At 44.3% G+C, this 8326-nt stretch overlaps 1 pseudogene; it reads left to right on the top strand.

Moving 5' to 3' along the window:
* The first annotated feature begins 1804 nt into the window (after nt 1-1804).
* Nucleotides 1805-2197, top strand: LOC130039039 (peptidyl-prolyl cis-trans isomerase A-like; annotated as a pseudogene).
* The last annotated feature ends 6129 nt before the right edge of the window (nt 2198-8326 follow it).

Consider the following 8326-nt stretch of genomic DNA (forward strand, 5'->3'; position numbering starts at 1 on the left):
AAGTTTATTCTCTTGGCACAGTTGAAAGTGTGCTTTATGAAATTACTCATTGTATTCCTAGCAATAGAAAATACAAAAATGATTCTTATTTTTGGGAAAAGGGGTTGACTGCACTCAACAGTGCACAGGGCTCACTCATGACTCTCGACTTAGGAATCACTCCTGGAGATGCTCAGGGAACCATATATGGTGCTCGGGATTGAAAGGGGGTTGGTCACATGCAGGGCAAGTCCACTGCGTCTCCACCTTCCCACAATGATCCTAATGATAGACTAACATGGTCAAACAGACACGCTAAACCTCTAAGGAATCGAAAAATATCTTAATGAAGTTAATATTTATGCCTGCAAAGGAAAAGGTAACTTGACAGAAGAGATCTAAAGAAGACATGTAGGTTCTGAGCTATGAAGACAAGCGCAAAGTATACAAATATTAGAAGTTATGCTATATCCTTTATTTCCATGACAGGACTGTGGCCAAGAGGACTGCAGAGATAATTAGTATCTTGTACAATATGGATCATATAGATTTACCTCTTATTTTCCTGCATCTAGTATCATTAGCTGTACCTAAATTGATTTGCTGTTGGTGCAAAGCTAATGCATTCTGGAAAAAAATTGTATGCAAACTAATGCAATTTGGCCACAACAATGACACCATTCTCTTATATACTAATTAGCTCACACGAGAGCTAATTTGTGTTATGAAAGCCTCCCTTGGAGCAGAAAAGACTGAACTTTACTTTTCCCTTAGTACCCAAGAAGGGAGTCCTAGTTACATTTACAGATAAGAAAACTGAAGAATGGAGGAGTTTCCATTTCCTCTGGCATGATCCCTTGAATATGACTGAGAGTAACTCCTGGGCACTGCCAGGTGTGATTCTCAAACAAAAACACAAACAACAAACAAACAAACAAAAGCCAAGGGAAGAAAATGAATTGAGGACCGAAAATTTGGGACACATGGTTGTTAAGAGAAGATGATGGTAAGAAAAAAGATCCAGGGGATGGAGTGATAGCACAGCAGGTAGGGCGTTTGCCTTGCATGCGGCAGACCCAGGTTCGATTCCCAGCATCCCATATGGTCCCCCAAGCAAGGCCAGGAGTAATTCCTGAGTGCATGAACCAGGAGTAATCCCTGTGCATCGCTGGGTGTGACCCAAAAAGCAAAAAAAAAAAAAAAAAAAAAAGAAAAAAGAAAAATACCCAGCTTTCTTAACAACAGAACCCATGTACTGAGACCACAAAGCCCACTTGAACCAGATTCCCGTTATTTCTCACACTGTCTTCCCAAGAATAATCATAACTTTCATCGATGAACTCCATCACTCTACCCCCCCCACCCCTCTTTTGATGCTGGGGATAGAATTCCTGCAGGGCAAGGGCTTCACCCCTGAGCTACACTTGACTTTCGGCCAAGGTCTCAGAATGGGGCTAGTAAGCAGACCCAAAGAAGTGAGTTTTCTTTCTTGGGGGACACCCACCGATGCACAGGGGTTACTCCTGGCTCATGCACTCAGGAATTATTCCTGGCAGTGCCTGGGGGACCGTATGGGATGCTGGGAATCGAACCCGGGTTGGCCACGTGCAAGGCAAACGCCCTACTCGCTGTGCTATGGCTCCAGCCCCAGAACTGAGTTTTTCTTTAAGTATTTTTCTAAAGTTGTTTGGCAAGTTTGAGCCTTGCTGTTCCGTCTTCAATGACCGCTGAGTTTTCTGCGATTGTCAGAGGAGGTTCTGTCTCAGGACAGAGTAAGCGAGAGGTCGTGCAGTGACCACCCCGCCTGATTTCCGGAGTCCTGCAGCTGTGGCCAACCCTCCCTGCGGTGGGTGGCGAGCCTTTGCGATGTGTCGCCTTCAAGTTGTTTGCAGCAGAAAATGGTCACGCGCTGAGCACTGGGGAGGATGGGTTTGGTTATAAAGGTTTCCTCGTTCCCAGAATCATCCCAGGTGCAGACCTGAGTCACCGTAATAGCCTGTCCTTGCATCTTGTCCGCAGCAAGTGCTGGACCCAACACAAATGGTGCATAGTTTTTCATCTGCACAGCTGAGGCTGAGTGGTTGGATGGCAAAAAGGAGCTTTTGGGCAAGGTGAAGGTGGGAATGAACACAGTGCGGAAGTCACGGTGTGCTCTATGTCCCGGAATCGCAAAGCCAGCAAGAAGATAATGATTTCAGAGTGTGGCTAAGTCCAATAAACACCGTTTGTCTTTTCATCACCAGACCATCCTTCTGGAGCTCAGGAGAGTGACTTCACCTGTGTGCTGGCAATGCCCTATAATCCTCTGGCTCTTCCTGGGGTCTCCGGGTTCCCTATTTTCCTACCCCCACTCCAAGTCTAGCTGGATTGCAGAGTTGTTTATAATGATGAAATTAAATGCCTGTCCAAAAAAAAAAGAAAAAAAAAGGTGCATTAGATCTACTATAATTAGGGAGGCTTGCAGTTTGTGTTTTGAGGAGCATTCCAAACTTGACTAGACTTTTCAGATAAATTGTCACCAGATGGCAGTAAAATGCCTTGAACATATGGTTTGAACTATGCAACATGTCCAATTGTTTATTGCATAAATGTTCCTTTGTTAAAAAAAATGTCCCCTTGTTTAGAGAAACATAAGCAAAAATGCTGCATATCTTTCATAAATCTTCTCAGAGCACATTTTATAAGTAAATAAGCTATAATCATTTATTTATGAGGGTAAATTATGTGAAAAGCATTTTGCTAACAACAGAATTTATATTTATTGTTTTATCAATCTATCATTGTCTATTTTACTGATACATATTTTGAGGCTCTAAATACATAGAAATATGCATATATATTTTTTGTTTTGGTTTGATTCCTGACAATGCTCAGGAATCACTCCTGGTGGGTCTCAGGGGACCCTATGGGACGCTGGGGAATGAACCCAGGTCCACCACATGCAAGGGAAGCACCCCACCTGCTGTACTATCTTTCTGGTCCCCTATATATTATTTTTATATCAGATCATCACACTAAACACTTAGTTTCAATGCATGTCCTGAATTTTTAATTTATTTTTGGCCACACCAGACAATACTCAGGGCTTCTCCCGGTTATGCACTCCTGACTGAACTGGGGTTGGGGGAACCCTAATAAAGCAGGAGATGGAACCTGGGATGGGTGTGTACAAGGCAAATATCTTGCCTGTTGTACTATTTCTCTGGCCCACAATTTTTTTGTGTTAGTTCTAATAGTTATGGGGCTGGAGCGATAGCACAGCGGGTAGGGCGTTTGCCTTGCATGTGGCTGACCGGGCCAACCGGAGTTCGATTCCTCCGCCCCTCTCAGAAAGCCCAGCAAGCTACTGAGAGTATCTCACCTGCACGGCAAAGCCTGGCAAGCTCCCCATGATGTGTACATATGCCAAACACAGTAACAAATCTCACAACAATGTTACTGGGCCCGCTTGAGCAAATCATTGGACAATGGGAGGACAGTGACAGTGACAGTTCTAATAGTTTTTTTTTTTGCTTTTTTTTTTTGGGTCACACCCGGCAATGCTCAGGGGTTACTCCTGGCTCATGCACTCAGGAATCACTCCTGGCAGTGCGCAGAGAACCATATGGGATGCTGGGAATCGAACCTGTGTCGGCCATGTTGGCTGCGTGCAAGGCAAACGCCCTACCCGCTGTGCTATTGCTCCAGCCCCCTACAGTTCTAATAGTCTATCCAGTTGATTGCCCTACCTCAGGTGTTCTGACTAGATCATCTGCAAATAAGGGTTTTGTCTTTGTTTTCACTCTATTGTTTATTTGGATTTTTAGGTCACATTTAGTGGTGCTCAGAGGTTATTCCTGGCTCAATGTTCATGGACCATTTTTGTTGCTGAGCCATCCCTGACCCCACTGGCTAAATTTTAATTTATTTTATATTTTTTTTGGGGGAAAGATGGTTTTGGAGCACACGCAACAGTGCTCAGGCATTACTCCTGGCTTTGTGCTCAGAGGTCATGTCACTCCTGGTAGTGCTTGAGGGACCGTGTGTGGTGCCGGGGCTTGAACCAGGAATTGCAGCATGTAAGACAAGTGCCTTACCCACTATACCATCTTTCTCACCCCTGGCGGAGTTTTAGTTTCTTTGTTTTGAATGAAGCATACTTGTTTTTATTTAAAGAAATTTACATGGAAAAGTGTGAGTGGAGAGAAAGAGAGAAATATGTGTTCAAGAGAGACCTCAGGCTTCTCCAGAGGAGGAAAAGTCCAAGCTAAGTGCTTTTTAAAAGAAATGGGTGTCAGGGGGCCCAGAGTGATAGTACAGTAGGCAGGGTGCGTTGCTTTGCTTTGCTTTCAGCTGACCTGAGTTTGATCCCTGGCCACTCCTTATGGTTCCCCAAGCCTGCCAGGAGTGATCCCTGATTGCAGAGCCTGGAGTAAGTCCTGAGCACTGCTGGGTGTGGCGCAAAAACTGGAAAAAAGAAGGAAGAAAAAAGAAAGAAAGAAAGTAAAAAGAAAGAAGGGAAGGAAGGAAGGAAGGAAGGAAGGAAGGAAGGAAGGAAGGAAGGAAGGAAGAAAGAAAGAAGTAGGTGTCAGGCTGGAGCTTGCCTTGCATGCTGCTGACGAGGGTTTGATCCCTGGCATCCCATATGGTACCCATCCTCTCCCCTCCCCCCAAGCACCACCAGCAGTGGTCCTTGAGCACAACAGAGCCAAGAGAAGTCCTGAGCATAGCCAATATGGGCCCCAAACAAAAAAAACAATAAAGTAAGCAAGCAAAAAGAAACGAGTGTAGAAAATTATGACATACTTTTATTATTATTAAGGTAGCCAGGATCTCTCTCTCTCTCTCTCTCTCTCTCTCTCTCTCTCTCTCTCTGTTTTTGAGCCACACCCAAAGGTGCCCAGCACTTACTCCTGGCTCTGTGCTCAGGGATCACTCCTGGCAGGGTTTGGGGACCATATGTGATGCTGGGGATGGAACTGGGGTTGGCTGTGTGCGAGGCAAATGCCCTACCCATTGTACTATTGCTCTGACCCGGTTTTTTCTCTTCTTTTAGGTCCTTCTGTTGGCCTGAATGATCCTTCGTTTCCAGTGGTGGTGGTGATGGTGGTGGGGAGGATGATATTTAAAACTGACATTTATTAAGCATTTCTACTATGCCAGTCATTGTCTTTAGTTCTTTATGTTCAACTCAATGCTATAATTCTGTGAGTAGCTATAAGGCTACTCTTATATTAATATCATGTTGTTTTACATAGGAGAAAATGAGACACAGCAAAGTTTAAAAATGAGCTAAATTGCTTAGCTACTGCTTGGGAATTAGGTTATTATTCATTTTGTCCTATGTTGGTTTTGATTTTTTAACTTCTGTTTTATTGAGGAATTTTAATCCATATTCCTAAGTAAAACTGGCCTATCATTTTCTGCTTTTTTGGGGTTTATCATCTGGTTTTAATGTCAGGGATATATTTTTCTTGAAGCATTTATTGGAAAGTGTTTCTTTTTATTTTTTAAATGTTCCTCTTTATGGTTTGCTTTCTATCTTGTTCTCATGTCTTTAATTTTGCTGTATTTTTAAAAATAGTGATGACTATTTTTTACTATACGTTAAGTTTGGATAAGTAATTACTTTCATTTGTTTATTGTTTTCTGGGCTACACCTCGCAGTGCTGAGGGCTCACTCCTGACTCCATGCTCAGCAATCTCCTGATTGTGGTACTTGGGATTGAACCGGAATCTTACACATGTGAGCCAACAGCTTATTGGACCCCTGTACTTTCTCTCTGACTCCAGGAAGGAATACCTTTTAACTTTTCATATTTTTGTGTTTTCACATTTTGTTTTGGGCTACACCTGGGATTGCTTAGGGCTTACTCTGGCTCTGTGCCTACAGATCACTCCTGATGGCACTCAGGGAATCATTGGTGGTGCTGGGGATTGAGCCCTGGTTGGCCACTTGCAAGGCAACTATATTATCTCTCTGACCCAAGTTTTATTTTTTTTTGGGGGGGGGGCACACTTGGCAATGTTTCTGGCTCTGGGTTTGTGGGTCCCTCCTGGTGGTATTCAGGGGACTGTATGTGGTTCTGGGAATTTGAACCGGCCTTGTTTAAGACAAGCACCTTAGTCCCTCTATTAAGTTTTCAACCCTGAAGTAAAGGCTTAAAAAAATCAAATGGACGAAATATATATTTCTTTTACTTCTTCTGGATTTGGGGCTACATATGATGGTATTCACGGGCTACTCCTGGCAGTGCTCCAGGAACCTTGCTGTGCCAGGGATAGAATCTGGGGTTTCTGCATGCAAAAAAGCATGTGTGCTCCATCCCTTTGAGCTGTCTCTCCCTCTCCCACCTGCTCCTCTCTCTGTCTTTGTCTCTGTCTCTGTCTATCTTAGTTTGGAGCCACGATCGGCTTTGCTCTCAGGGATCACTCCTGGGGGCTTGGAGACCATATATTTCTTAGTTCAACTATGAGTAATAATTTATGTGAAGTTTCCCCATATCGCCAAATCCAAGAAAGTGTAAATAAAATAATACAACTAATTTCAAAAGATAGGAGATTGAATCTCGGCTAATCTGACTTCAGATCTTGTGTATACTCTTAACGTTTCTGCTGTCCTTCCTGTCTTCTACCTCCCCTGTATAATAAAGCTTCCACGAGGTTGAGGGTTCTCATTCCTTGGTGCTCCATTTCCTGACCACTAGACTTCAGTCTTTCTCTTTGCACTATGTATTAGAGTTCCATCACTTTTAATGTCATGATCTCTGCTGGAGATCAGAAATATGATTTTTTAATGTCCTTTGACCCAAGAATTTCTGGTACTAAGTTTCTTGTGCTAAACTTAACCAACTGTCACTGTCCTCCCGTTGTTCATCAGTTTGCTTGAGTGGGCCCAGTAATGTCTCCATGATGAGAATTGTTGTTACTGTGTTTGGCATATCGAATACGTCACAGGTAGCTTGCCAGCCTTTGCTGTGCGGGAGAGATACTCTCAGTAGCTTGCCAGACTCTCTGAGGGGGCGGAGGAATTGAACCCGGGTCTGTCGGGTTGGCCGCGTGCAAGGCAAATGCCCTACTGCTGGGCTGGAGCAATAGCACAGCGGGTAAGGCATTTGCCTTGCACACAGCCAACATGACATGGCTGACCCGGGTTTGAATCCTCCACCCCTCTCAGAGAGCCCGGCAAGCTACCGAGAGTATCTCACCCACACGGCAAAGCCTGGCAAGCTACCCTTGATGTATTCAATATGCCAAACACAGTAACAAGTCTCACAATTTGTTGTGAGATGTTACTGGTGCCCGCTCGAGCAAATTGATGAACAACAGGAGGACAGTGCTACAGTGCTATAAACTTAACCAAATTTAAGGAGCCAGAACAATAATAACAGTGGTAGGGCATATGCTTTGCAAGCGGCTGACCTGGGTTTGATCCCCGACATTTCATATGATCATCCAAGCATTGCCAGAAATCAGACCTGAGCACGGAGCCAGAGTAAACCCTGAGCACTGCCAGGTGTGGATCTCCCCCCCGCCCCCACAAAAAAAGGCAAAACAACAAATTTCAGGTTAAAGAGATAGTACAGGGGTTAGGGTACCTGCCTTGCACGCAACTAATTCTGATTTAATTCTGAGAACCACACAGTGGCCCAATCACTGTTGGGTATGATGAAAAACTGCCCATCTCCCCCTAAAAACCTAAGTTATACAACCCAGGTTTGATTCCCTGGTACCCCATGTTGTCCCCCGAGCATCACCAGGAGTGATCCCTGAGCACAAGTCCAGGAGTAAGTCCAGAGCACTGCCGGATATGACCTATAAACAAAAGACCCACAAGAAGACCCTACATTAAAGCACCACCACCCCCAAATAAAAACAAAAGGGACTTTACTATTTCAGTATTCTACTATTATTGTTCCCTTCTTGGAGAGAGAAAGCCTGGCAAGCTAACCGTGAAATATTTGGTAAAGGTAAAGGTAAAGGCCCTCCCGTTGATCATCGATTTGCTCGAGCGGGCCCAGTAACGTCTCCATTGGAGACTTTATTGTTACTGTGTCTGGCATATCAAATACTCTCGGTAGCTTGCCGGGCTCTCCGAGAGGGGCGGAGGAATCGAACTCGGGTCGGCCATGTTGGCCGCTTGTAAGGCGAACGCCCTACCCGCTGTGCTATCGCTGAAATATTTGATATGCCAAAAACAGTAACAAGTCTCACAATTTGTTGTGAGACGTTACTGGTGCCCACTCAAGCAAATGGATGAACAATGGGAGGACAGTGCTACAGTGCTACTATTATTGTTGTTATTTTGGCTTTTTTGGTCCCACTTGGCAGTGTTCAGTGGCTATATTTGACTCAGTGCTTGGGGAGC

The sequence above is a fragment of the Sorex fumeus genome, unplaced genomic scaffold, assembly GCF_029834395.1.
Source record: "Sorex fumeus unplaced genomic scaffold, SorFum_2.1 ptg000082l, whole genome shotgun sequence".
Classification (NCBI taxonomy): Eukaryota; Metazoa; Chordata; class Mammalia; order Eulipotyphla; family Soricidae; genus Sorex; species Sorex fumeus.